Source organism: Sphaerodactylus townsendi, linkage group LG07 (genome assembly GCF_021028975.2).
Source record: "Sphaerodactylus townsendi isolate TG3544 linkage group LG07, MPM_Stown_v2.3, whole genome shotgun sequence".
Lineage (NCBI taxonomy): Eukaryota > Metazoa > Chordata > Lepidosauria > Squamata > Sphaerodactylidae > Sphaerodactylus > Sphaerodactylus townsendi.
The window spans coordinates 35,950,863-35,962,530 of NC_059431.1; positions in this window are offsets into that span (position 1 = coordinate 35,950,863).

Consider the following 11,668-nt stretch of genomic DNA (forward strand, 5'->3'; position numbering starts at 1 on the left):
AGACCTGAGCCTTTGAGTTACTTCTACCATTCACAGCAGTTAAATCCTCTTTTAACACTTAAGAAGTTAAGAGGTGCCTGTCAATCTATACAGACCATAGCTCTTTCAGTTGCAAACCAGACAAGTTACTTCCCTCTGAACTAGATCCAATGACTTTGCAGTGGGGTTTCCCCAACGTTTTTTGTTTGCACAGGACACCTTCCTGTGAAGTATCTCTAACTCAGGGGTCTGCAACCCACGGCTCTGGAGCCGCATGCGGCTCTTTCAGCCTTATACTGCGGCTCCACGTGGCCTGAAGGTCAGAGGGTAGTGTGGGCATGTCCCTCCAGCCCTCCAGAGCAGCGATGGAAGGAAAGGTGAGTGGAGAGGCCGAACCAGAGGCGGCTCCGTGTGGAGTCGCCTCTTCGGCTCAGTAGATCTTCGGGGCCGTGGAAAATGGGTCAAAATGGCTCTTTGGGTGGTAAAGGTTGCCGACCCCTGCTCTAACTGAATGAATCCACCGTTTTGCCCATGCACCCGCTTCCTTGTTCTTTTCATGCCAATGTGGTATAGTGGTTAAGAATGATGGAGTCTAATCTGGAGAACCAGGTTTGATTCCCCACTCCTCCACATGAAGCCTGCTGGGTGACCTTGGGCCAGTCACAGTTCTCTTCAACATCTCTCAGCCCCACCTATTTGACAAGGTGCCTGTTGTGGGGAGGGGAAGGGAAGGTGATTGTAAGCTGCTTCGAGAATCTTGAAAGGTAGACAAAAGGAAGGTTTAAAAACTAACTCTTCTTTTTCTTGGAGAGATTGCCTGCCACGTTTTTTGCCATCTTTGTCTATCATTACTTTGCCAGACCAGTGTTGTCAATTTCAAAGGGTTCATCATTCCAACATAGACCCTCACTATTAAAATAATTTTAAAAGCCCTTCTGATTTTCCTGAAATAGTGGCTCGTGGGAGGAACTACTTTTGTCTGGGCAGTGGAAGGTGGGAAGGAATGAGAAAATCAGAGGAAAGCTAAATGCATAGTGATCTCCTTCACTTTCCCTGCAAAGCAAGAGAAAAAAAAGTCACACATAAAGTGCTTTTAGAAACCATGGGGATTCTCTTATCTGACAGCAGAGTGAGTGCCGAAGAGGGGGAAACGTGGGGGAACCAAGAATCAAACTTGAAGGGAATCTACACTCAATGTGAAGGAGATCAGGTGCAAAATTGACCTATGTAAATCAGGGACATAAATAACAACTAGTTGGTAGTTTTGTGGACAGTAGTATAAACATACCCATGTTCATGCTTTAGATGACATTGATTTTGTAAATTATAATTCTACAAAACATTCACATGCATGTCTCCTCCCATACCTACTCTCTATTTCTTTATATACTGAAAGATATAAACACAACACATGGGAAAACATACAAATGTTTTAAACTCCTTTGCAGTAGGTTCTGCACAATACACTTCACACTTTGAAGGTGTAAGTGAGGTTGCTACATTCATTTCTGTGGTTTAGGCAGAATAAAAGGACTAGGTGAGTAATGAGACAGGCTTTACATCTGTACCTCAAAGGATTTGCTGGCAGAAAGGAGAGGTTAGACATGGATTTAAACTCATAGCGTTAGTTGCAATAGGATGAAGAGTCAAAATGGATTTCACAACTGCTTCTTACAATACTTTAGAGCCCTTCTCCTGCTGTTTACATGTGTTGTGAAAAAGACAGAAGTGTAGTTTGAATATTTATTCCTATTTGGGAGGTTTTTTGTTTTTTTAAAACCCATCTCCTTTCTGCATGGAAGTATCCCTTTTGGGCATTTGTGGACATAAATAATATTTTAGAAATTAAAAAATCTTGCTGCCATGTTTTTGATTCCTTTATAATGGATTTAAATGGGGTTTGCAGAGCTTTTGAAGGTCAAGGTATGTCTTTACTCAAAATCACTTTATCCACCAGTCATCCACAACATCTAACAGCAGGCAAAGACAAATGGAAAAGGGGGGAAAAAGAAACCCTCTGGCACCATAGGAGAGCTTTCACCAAATTACAGCAAAGAGGAGAATATGTTGTAGAGCTGGGAAAAGTGCAGAGGGCAGCTACCAAGATGATGAAGGTGCTGGAGACCTTTCCTATGAGAAAAGCAAAGAAGAGAGGGAAAAGCTGGGGGGAGGGGGAAGCTGACTGGGGTGTCAAGACAGAGGTTTATAAAATGATGTAGAAGTGGAATGGACAGGAAAAAACTCTATATTTTTCCTCACAAAATCCTAGAACTCAGGGGCACCTAATGAAGTTGATGGACAATAGACTCAGAAGTATTTTTGGAGAGGAAGTACTTACAGAATGCATTGCCAGTGGATGAAGTGTCAGCTGTGGTGTGGAGAGTGACGCTCTTCTGCTTTCTGGGTGGTGCCTTGGAATCTGAGTATAAGAAGCTCACCCTGCTGTATATTTATTTTTGATTAAATGGGGAAACCATTAGATTTTCAATTAACAACACTCACATGCTTTGTTTTAATACAGAATCATACTGAAAGCTTGAATAGACAGGCTGTTAAAATTTAGGAGGAAAAAAAATCTCAGGGCATGTGAGGGCAGAGGGTTCACCGCAGGCAGCTGAGAGAGAGAGGGTTTGTTTCCACACAGCCCAAATATAACAGGCTGAGGGACTTATTTATCTCATTTTGGGGAAGAACTTAGCACAGGGCTCTTCCCCAAAACAAATTCCACCTGTTATATTTCTCTCAACCTGAGTTTTTAAAAAATTGCTACACTGGTGATCTGTTTGGAGAAACCAAAGGAGTCACAGCAACCTGGACTGTTTGCAATCACTTCCTGGAGGGGTGAAATCTCCAGTGCGAAGGCAGACAAGGGAAATTGGGTTCATTAATAATGTGTTACACACGTTATTTGTGTGCTATGCAGAAACCACTAGGGAGCCAAGAGGAAACCAGTCCAGAGAAGGAAGAAGTGACCTCTCTCTCCTTCCCATTCTGAGGCCTTGGGGAGGTGACTTGATCTCAAACAAAATGGCAGAGGAGAAAAGTCCAGGACGGGGTGGGAGGAGGCTCCATATAACTCGGCCCTGTATAGTTGTTTTCTCCTCTAACTGTATCTGTTCCAATTGGCTGCTCCCTCTCCCTTTTCCATTTCAATTTGCTTACTCTGGTAAGGAGAAATCATACAAGGTTTTGCTTTCTTGTGTACCTTTTATTACTTTGTGTAAAACCAGAGAGAAGAAAATATTCCTTCTGTTATTTTATTTGGTGTGCTATTCAATAATATTGGCCTCTCGTCTTTGCCTGGTCAGAACTGTTTGCAGCAAGTACCTTACCCAAGATTTCAGTTGTGGAGAGGGCAAGGTACCAAGAATGCCTGACTTTTTTTTTTCTAGAATAATGGCTTGCACTCTTTTGGCACCATTATCATAGCAATGGCGACAAATCCATTCTTTTCCGTCACCATGTCTAACACAATGTTTGCAAGACCTTCCTACTGTGTCTGTAAGATGCAGAAATTCAAAGAAATTTCTGCTGATTTGCTGTTAACAAAGAGAAGGGGAGGGTGTGACAAGAATGGGCAAATTGTCCCTTGGCGCCTTGGTGAGCGCTTAGCAGATGCTTGTTTTCTGAAATAATCCATCACCATAACTTTTAAAAGATGCCATTAATTGCTTTTTTGCAGCAAGAACTTTTTGAGTTTTGAGAAAAGAAAAACATCTTTTGACCTTTGGCATCTGCTCTACTTCAACCAATGTGATGCCAGCACTGTCGGTAGAGTATAGCATTAAAACAGTGTGTCTTTTTGCCTTTTAAAATTATTTATTATGTTTTCTTTTAACTTGAATTCCTGACACCTGATTTCTTCACCCAGACCACACCTGACTCAGTCACACTTTCCAAAGAGTGTTAAGAAAAGGAGGGGCTGTGGGTTGAGTGCATTGCGAAAGGACAAAGTTGTGAAAGTGTGATAGATCATCCCCACACTAGACAGAACTAGCAAAGCAGGAGACGAGGTGACTAGATAGAGCCCTTAAATAGCAGTGCAGTAAAGCTTTCTGGAATCCTTCCACCAGGAGTACTGTTATAGATTTGGTGGTGGCGGTGGTTATTACCCACTAAGAAGATGGTCCCCCCACCCAGGAAGAAGAGAAAATGGTTATGTTGCCAGGTGGAGACCAAGGCCATCTATGGGGCTTCTCTGAGCTCCCAGAACTAGCAGGGAATGGAGTTTGCAAGATTCTTGACGAATAGGTCAATCAATGGCTACTGGTCATGGTGAGTAAAGAGAACATTTAAAGAGTCAGCACACCTCTGAATACCAATGCCAGGAGGCAGAATTAGGGGAAAGGCTTGGCCTCTGTGCCCTGCTTGTTGGCTTCCAGGGCATCTAGTTGGCTGCTGTGTAAGACAGGATGCTGCACCAGATGGATCACGGGTCTGATCCAGCAGGAAACCTGCTATGTTCCTAATAGGGTACCGAACAGATGAAAAGATACAGTAGAGGGAGGAAGATGAGATTCTGAACTAGGGGAAAAGGAGAGGGAGAAGAAAGAAAGGAGCGTAATAAAGGACTCCTGCAATTTAAGGAAACAACAAACAAATGAAACATGTGCAAGGCAGAAGAAGCCTTTATGTTCTCCTGGCTCTGGCTTTACCTTCCGAAGAACGCCTCCTCCTCACCTCCCACATACTTAGGACCCCGATCAGATCTTGTTTTCCCCCCCTAACTTCTCTTAAAAGCAACCCGAGAGAACATATTGGATCAGGACAATGATGCTAAATAGAAGGAAGTTTAATAATTTCCATTCAGTTTTCTTGAGTTAACTCCCCTCCCCTCCTCCCACACACACTGTTATTTTTTGTCTCTTCTGGACTTAGCAATATTTAAATCTAAAAACATTAACAGCATTGACAAGGCAGTGTAGAGGTGAAATTGAAAGAATGCTTGCCTTATTTAGAGGCCAGTTGGGGCAAAGCAGGTAATGTGGAAGGGTTACACACCATGCTATGGGACTATATCCAAGTCTAGTCGTAGGTCATTGGAGGGCAGCATCCAGGACAGAGAAGGAAGAAACTGCGGACAGTGGTGGCATTTCAATCTGTAAAAGATAACTTGTGAACAGTGGAAATATATATCACCTGAAATGAGGGAAGATCTCCAGATGATAATTAAGTGCTTGCAAGTGCCTTTAAAATGCCTTTCAACTACCAAACATGTCTGTAGGAGAAAAAGTCAGAATTGGGACAAGGCAAATGGGACAATATGGGCATCCTGAGAAACTGATAGTTTTGGCACCGCACTGATGTTCTGGGACGCCGATACAGGGTTAATTCTATATGGAGAGGATAGAGGAAATGGAGCCCTCGTCTGGATAGCTCAGGCTAGCCTGATCTCATCAGATCTTAGAAGTTAACCAGGATCAGCCCTGGTCACTATTTCTGAATAGGAAACTGCCAAGGAATACTACACAGAGGCAGGCAACAGCAAAGTATCTCTGAACATCTCTTGCTAAGTTGACTGCAACCTGATGGCCAAAAAACAAACAAATAGGAGATGGAAGTCAAACGGAGGGTAACCCACAGAAGTAGCAGCCTAGCTTTGGAGGCTGTAAGTATCTGCCTCTAGTTTCCAGTTTGGGAGGGGGGCAGATTAAGTTTTTTTCATTCAGCAGCAGCTATAGCCTGCTCAGAGCAAGGGACAATTTGTGAGCAAAGGTCTATGAAAGTGTGTTGGGAGGATAGGAAATTAATGTGACTAACACAGGCTAATACATCAGTACTCTGTTTGGATAAATTTTCATTGCACATCTTGTTTCCCGGGTTTGCGTCCAGCCTTTTGTCATTCTGACCCTCTGAAATTACTTACTGCACTATTGTAAGATTAATCCAGAATAATTTCTGCTCCAAAACCCGTAGTCACAACTGTGAACCCTGATTAGATTTCTAATCTCTTTTGCAAGAATATGTTAAGAAAATCCACTCTCTTACTGTGCTTTGCAATGCCATCATTGTGAGAATGACAAATTACAGAGGGAGAATTTAAAAGATTAAAGGGTAACAAATCCAGCTTTTATGATTTTGAGTATGTGCCCCCGAAGGCTACTTTTTGGCTCTGCTGTCTCATATACTGCATAAGACCCTTTGTAATGCTAGATGTGAGACTTCAGCTATTACTTGTTGAAGGAGATATTAGTCAGTTAGGGACAGAGGCGTAGCAGGGCCAAAGTGCACCTGGTGCTCATTCTATATTTTCTCCCCTCATGCTGCCCCTCCTCATTAGCCTTCCATTGAGATCTTTTACTTTATTTCTTTGACGTTAGAGCAAAAGGCCTGTTCACAGTAAAAATGGCCTGATGGGAACTATACTTCCCAGGAGACATTGTGAGCCCCAAGGTCTCCTGGGAACTGTAGTTCCTCAGGCCATTTTTACCGCGAACAGGCCTTTTGCAGCCTGAAAAAGTTCAAGAAAAAGGAAAGGAACTAAGGTAAGTGTGGGAAGGAGAGGTGCTGGAAGGGGGGAAGGGGGAGGGGCATGGGGCAATTTTTTGCGCCCCTGGAGTGCGCCCGGTGCACAGCGCACCCCCGTTCCCTTGTAGCTCCGCCACTGGTTCGGGAAGCTGGGCCAGGCTGGGCTGCTGCCACATGGATAGAAGTAAAAGGATGAAGACAAAGGGGCCTGATGGCATTCATTCCCTAAACCTGCTCTGAATGTCAAGGTGCCCACAGCAAACATAGTGCCTCTGAGGTGAAATGGGGGCTCTGCTCTCCCTTCATTGTTGAATAAATGCCACTACTTGCTTTAAGAAATTGTCTAGCAGGGAATTAGTGAAACCAAGAGAAAGCAGGTACAACAGCTGGTGAAATTCTCTTTCCTGCCTTACTTTACAGTGCTCTCTGTCTAGAGTAGGGGAGCTCAAGCTTTTTGAGCCTGCAGGCACTTTTGGAATTCTGACGTATGGCAGTGGACACAATCACAAAATGGCTGCTGCAGGAGGCGGAGTCAGGCACAGTATGCCAGAGAGCAAGGTTATGTATAACTCTAATAGTACCTCTTCAATACTTCAGGACAAAGCTCTGTTCAACTAGTACCTTTTAATTTGCACAGCCAGTTAGAAGCCCTGCTGGGCAAAAATCCTACCTAGCTCGGCCCACTTTCTAAAAACACTTGCCAGGCACCAGGAATTGTGTTTGTGGGTGTTGCGGTGCCCACAACTGCCACATAGCAAGTGAAGCAGGTTGGAAGAAAAAAGCTTTAGTTTAAAGAAAGGTAAAGAAAGGCAACGTTTAAGTCCTCTCATTCTCCCAGTTTTGATCAGAATGAGTCCATTCATCACATCTGGTTTGGTCTTCAGCATCCAGATTAAAACTGTGATCTGTTTTATTTCAGCACTAACGTGTGTGTTTTTTGTATTTGTTCTGCATTTAGGGCTTGCTTTCAGCATTCATGTAGAGTGTGTGTCACTTTAATTTTCTTTAGCGCAATCAGCACCAGGCTGTATTTTTTTTGGACTGATTTTTCAGTGTGTTCAATGCTATTAGCACTAGGCACACTTCCATCAGGAGAGCTTTATTTAAGCAGTTTTATTTAAATAAATAGACACCACATCTCGAGATGCTTCACACAGTCCTTTGTTTGTGTAAGCTTTTCTCAGTTTATTGATGTTAGTCTCTGAGTATTCAGCTTTTTGATTTTTGAATTTTCAGACTTTTGACTGTGAAGCCAAGGTGCACTTTGTATTTATGATCTTCGGAAGCATGTCATGTTAAGATGTGTTTCTCTCTGTGGCACAGAAACACATCTTACCATGACATGCCTCTGAAAATGCCAGCCGTAGATGCAAGCAAAACATTAGGAGCAAAAATTACCAGACCACAGCCACATAGCCTGGGAAATCCATAACAGTCAGTTGATTCTGCCCATGAAAGCCTTCAACAATACATTAATTTTAAGTAGCTATGTGGCTTTGTTTTGATCTGAAACTTCTTTACATTTGGGAACACTCTAAACAATAACAGATCATTAAAAGATACCAAAGTTGATCTCTTATTCCTCTTGCCTACTCTGACTAGCAGTTCTCAGAAGTCTCCAGATGAAGCTACTTGACTGGCAGTGGAAAGAACTGAACTTGAGTCATTCTACATGAGGATAATTCACTAAGCCAGAAGAAGGCAAAAGGAACCAGCAATAATGCAAACCAGTTTTACCTTAAAATAATTGCCATTTTCCAAGATGAACATGAACTATTGTGTGTCCCCCCTCAATATCCAGTTGGCCAATACGGAACAATTCTACATGGATTCCATTATAACATAGCATCAGTTTAATATTCATGTGTAATAAAACTGTAGTCATAATTGAATTCACACTTTTCTCATAAAGCTGTTGGAATGTAACTAATTTGACTATAGTTATGATCTTTAAAATTTGAATGGGCCTTTTACTGAAGACTTGCTACTGGACCTAATTTCGTGGTGGACTTTAATAGCCTGAACACAGGGACATGATTTCCTCTCTCATGGATGAGTTCACAGCCATTGCACTGGAGTACCAAGATGTGTACAAACTGGATTAAAAAAAACAACAGGCAGAAGAGAGTGCTGCTGCAATTTCTTTGTTCAAATTCACCATAAGGGTGAAGAAAAAATTATTTTTAAGTCAAATAATTAGGAGTTCTCCATTAGGAAAACAAACACTTTAGAAAAACAAGGTTATAATGCCATCTGGGGGCGTGCAATAATATCACAGCTTCTTTGCTTTGCCATTTTTTGTTCAGAACCCTCTGAGACTGAAATGTAACCTGCTCCAGAGACTATTAATCAAGTTGCATATGAATGTATGAGCTGCTCCCTATTATTAATTATTGTTTTATGAATAATCTAGTATGCAGATAAAATGCAGTACTCAAAGACAGCGAACCTTTTTATGGTTTGCTGTCGATAATGTGCAGGGGACAACAATAAGTCATTAGCTGAATATAGGGTGTTTCTGACATCACCAAGACACTCATTAGAAAAACCACAATTATGGATGAAAAGCTATTAGGAATACTGCAGGAAAGATCAATGGAATGGTGCAATACAGAATAATACACTCTGGGATCCCATTAAACAATCCAGTTTGTCTTAAAATACAATAAAAGAAACGACGAAAAGAAGGACTCAATTAAGTCATCAAGAATGATGACAGCAAAAGCTCCTTTGAACTCACTTTTATTAAGTGCTTTCCCATCATTAGCAATCTACTTTAAACCTAAGAGGAACAGGACAGGAGTTTTGCTTTCCTGCCCAACTTTTAGTTCCCTGTACCGTTTTTTTCTCTGTCCTAAAGTCTGTTCTGTCTGGTGTGTATGTATGGATATCAGTTATTTTATCTGGAAAAAACTTGGTGTCTTGATCAGAATTCCCCTGAGCATGTTCCTAAATTTATTTTTCCCTCCATGGAGATGCCTAAGCAAGTACAGAAATCTTTCCTTTCTGAAGAAAAAGCTGTGTATGTTGGGAGTACAGTATAATCCAAATTAAAACACTGTGGTACTTAACTGTTTTTGTGCCATCAAATCACAGCTGACTTTCCACAGGAGTAGACCACAAACTGAAAATGAGTCAGCAGTGTGATGCAGGCACCTTTGATGCAGGCCAAGAAAGCCAGTGCAATTCTGGGTTGGATCAATAGGAGTATAGTGTCTAGATTGAGGGAGGTAATAGTATCTCTCTATTCTGCATTAGTCAGACCTCACCTGGAGTACTGGGTCCAGTTCTGAGCACCGCAGTTCAAGATGGATATTGACAAGCTGGAACAGGTCCAGAAGAGGGCGACCAAAATGGTAAATGATCTGGAATCCATGCCCTATGAGGAGACACTTAGGGAGTTGGGTATGTTTAGCCTGGAGAAGAGAAAGTTAAGGGATGACATGATAGCCATGTTTAAATATTTGAAGGGTTGTCATGTTGGAGAGGGAGCAAGCTTGTTTTCTGCTGCTCCAGAGACCAGGACAAGGAGTAATGAATTCAAAGTACAAGAAAAGTGATTCCACCTGTGTAGGGATGGGCCCGCGGACCCAGCAGAACCGCAGATAGAGCGCTTGGAATGCCGGTGCCAGCTGCGGCCTTCTGGGCGCACACGCTCCCCCACCCCCCGTTCCCCCGTGAGTCACAGGTCATGAGATGCCTGACTCACGGTCACCAGGTGTCCCAGACAAAGGGACAAAGGGGCTCTTGCCCCCAGGTGTGGATTAGACCCAGACACGGACGCTTCCTCCCGCACGTAGGCAACTCCATGATGTCATGTATCATATGATACCTCCTCCTCGCCTCTCCAGCCTCCTTCCGGCCTCCGCATGCCCCCATTGCCAGCTCTCCTATTGTAAACTCCTAATAAAAGGTGCCAGGGCCGAATTTGCATCATACCTAGAGAGAGTTAAGTTAGGGATCACTTTAGAATCCCACAAGCTTCCTGTTGCTGGCGCTTCCACCAGATGATACATTCTCCTCCGCCTCAGCCTCGCTTTCATTAAGTAATCTCGCTGTGGCATGACTTCACACCTGAACATTAGAAAGAACTTCCTGACTGTAAGGGCTGTTAGACAGTGGAATACACTGCCTTGGAGTGTGGTGGAGCCTCTTTCTTTGGAGGTTTTTAAACAGAGGCAGGATTACCATCTGTGAGTAGTAGTAGTAGTAGTATTTTGATTGTGTATTCCTACATGACAGAGGGTTGGACTTGATGGTCCTTGTAGTCTCTTCCAAGTCTATGATTCTATGGTGACCCTATAGGATTTTCAAGGCAAGAGACGTTCAGAGGTGGTTTGTCATCACCTGCCTCTGCGTTATTGCTCTCTCTGTGTCATGACTCTGGTATTTCTTGGAGAATGTCCATTCAAATACAAATCAGGGCTGACCCTTCTTATCTTATGAGATTTGGTGAGATCAAGCTAGCCAGGAGATACCCAGGCCAGGGCTTAACCAGGAACTATTTATCTCCCAAACTATCTGGAAGATCCAGTGGAGAAATTAGATTGGCCAAACAAATTGTAAACATGTAGTTGTTTCAGATATATTCTTATTGGGTATATTCTTATCAGGTATATTCTTGTTCTCTTCACATTCCTTTATAGGAAAGTGGCAAATTGGCTTTAGCAGTGTGATTCTATAGCAGTGTGATTCAGTGTGAAAACACACTGCTTGCGCATGATATATGACTTAGCAGCCCTTTCCCCAGGGCAGAATTATTAGCCACCCATAGGGTATGGTTTTACCACTACACTTGCCTTGGCAAGTTACTCAGGAAACAGTAGTCTCTGTTTTTCCCCATAGAGATGGAAGAGGTGACTTTGAATTAAGGGAAACAGGTTGGCAGTCCTCAGAAGAGTCCATGTCTAAGATTGGTATGTTCATTGAAGACTCTTCAGGTTATCAGCAGAAGATCTGCTCAGCTGACGAATATGACATATCTGGATCTGAACATCAGCAATCTGTAAGGCGTATGAGATGGGTTCAGTGCTTCTCACTATATTCTGACTCAATAGTTTTGAACAAAACAGACTTCTGTGGAAAGAATGAGCAAACAGTAGTGGATACTAGAGTACATCACTTGAGCTGCAAGTCCCCTCTAAGATTAGGGTCAATGAGGTCTAGGCTCATCTTGAGATGATGGCCCATAAGATGCTCAACTGTAATGGATCCTGTTGTA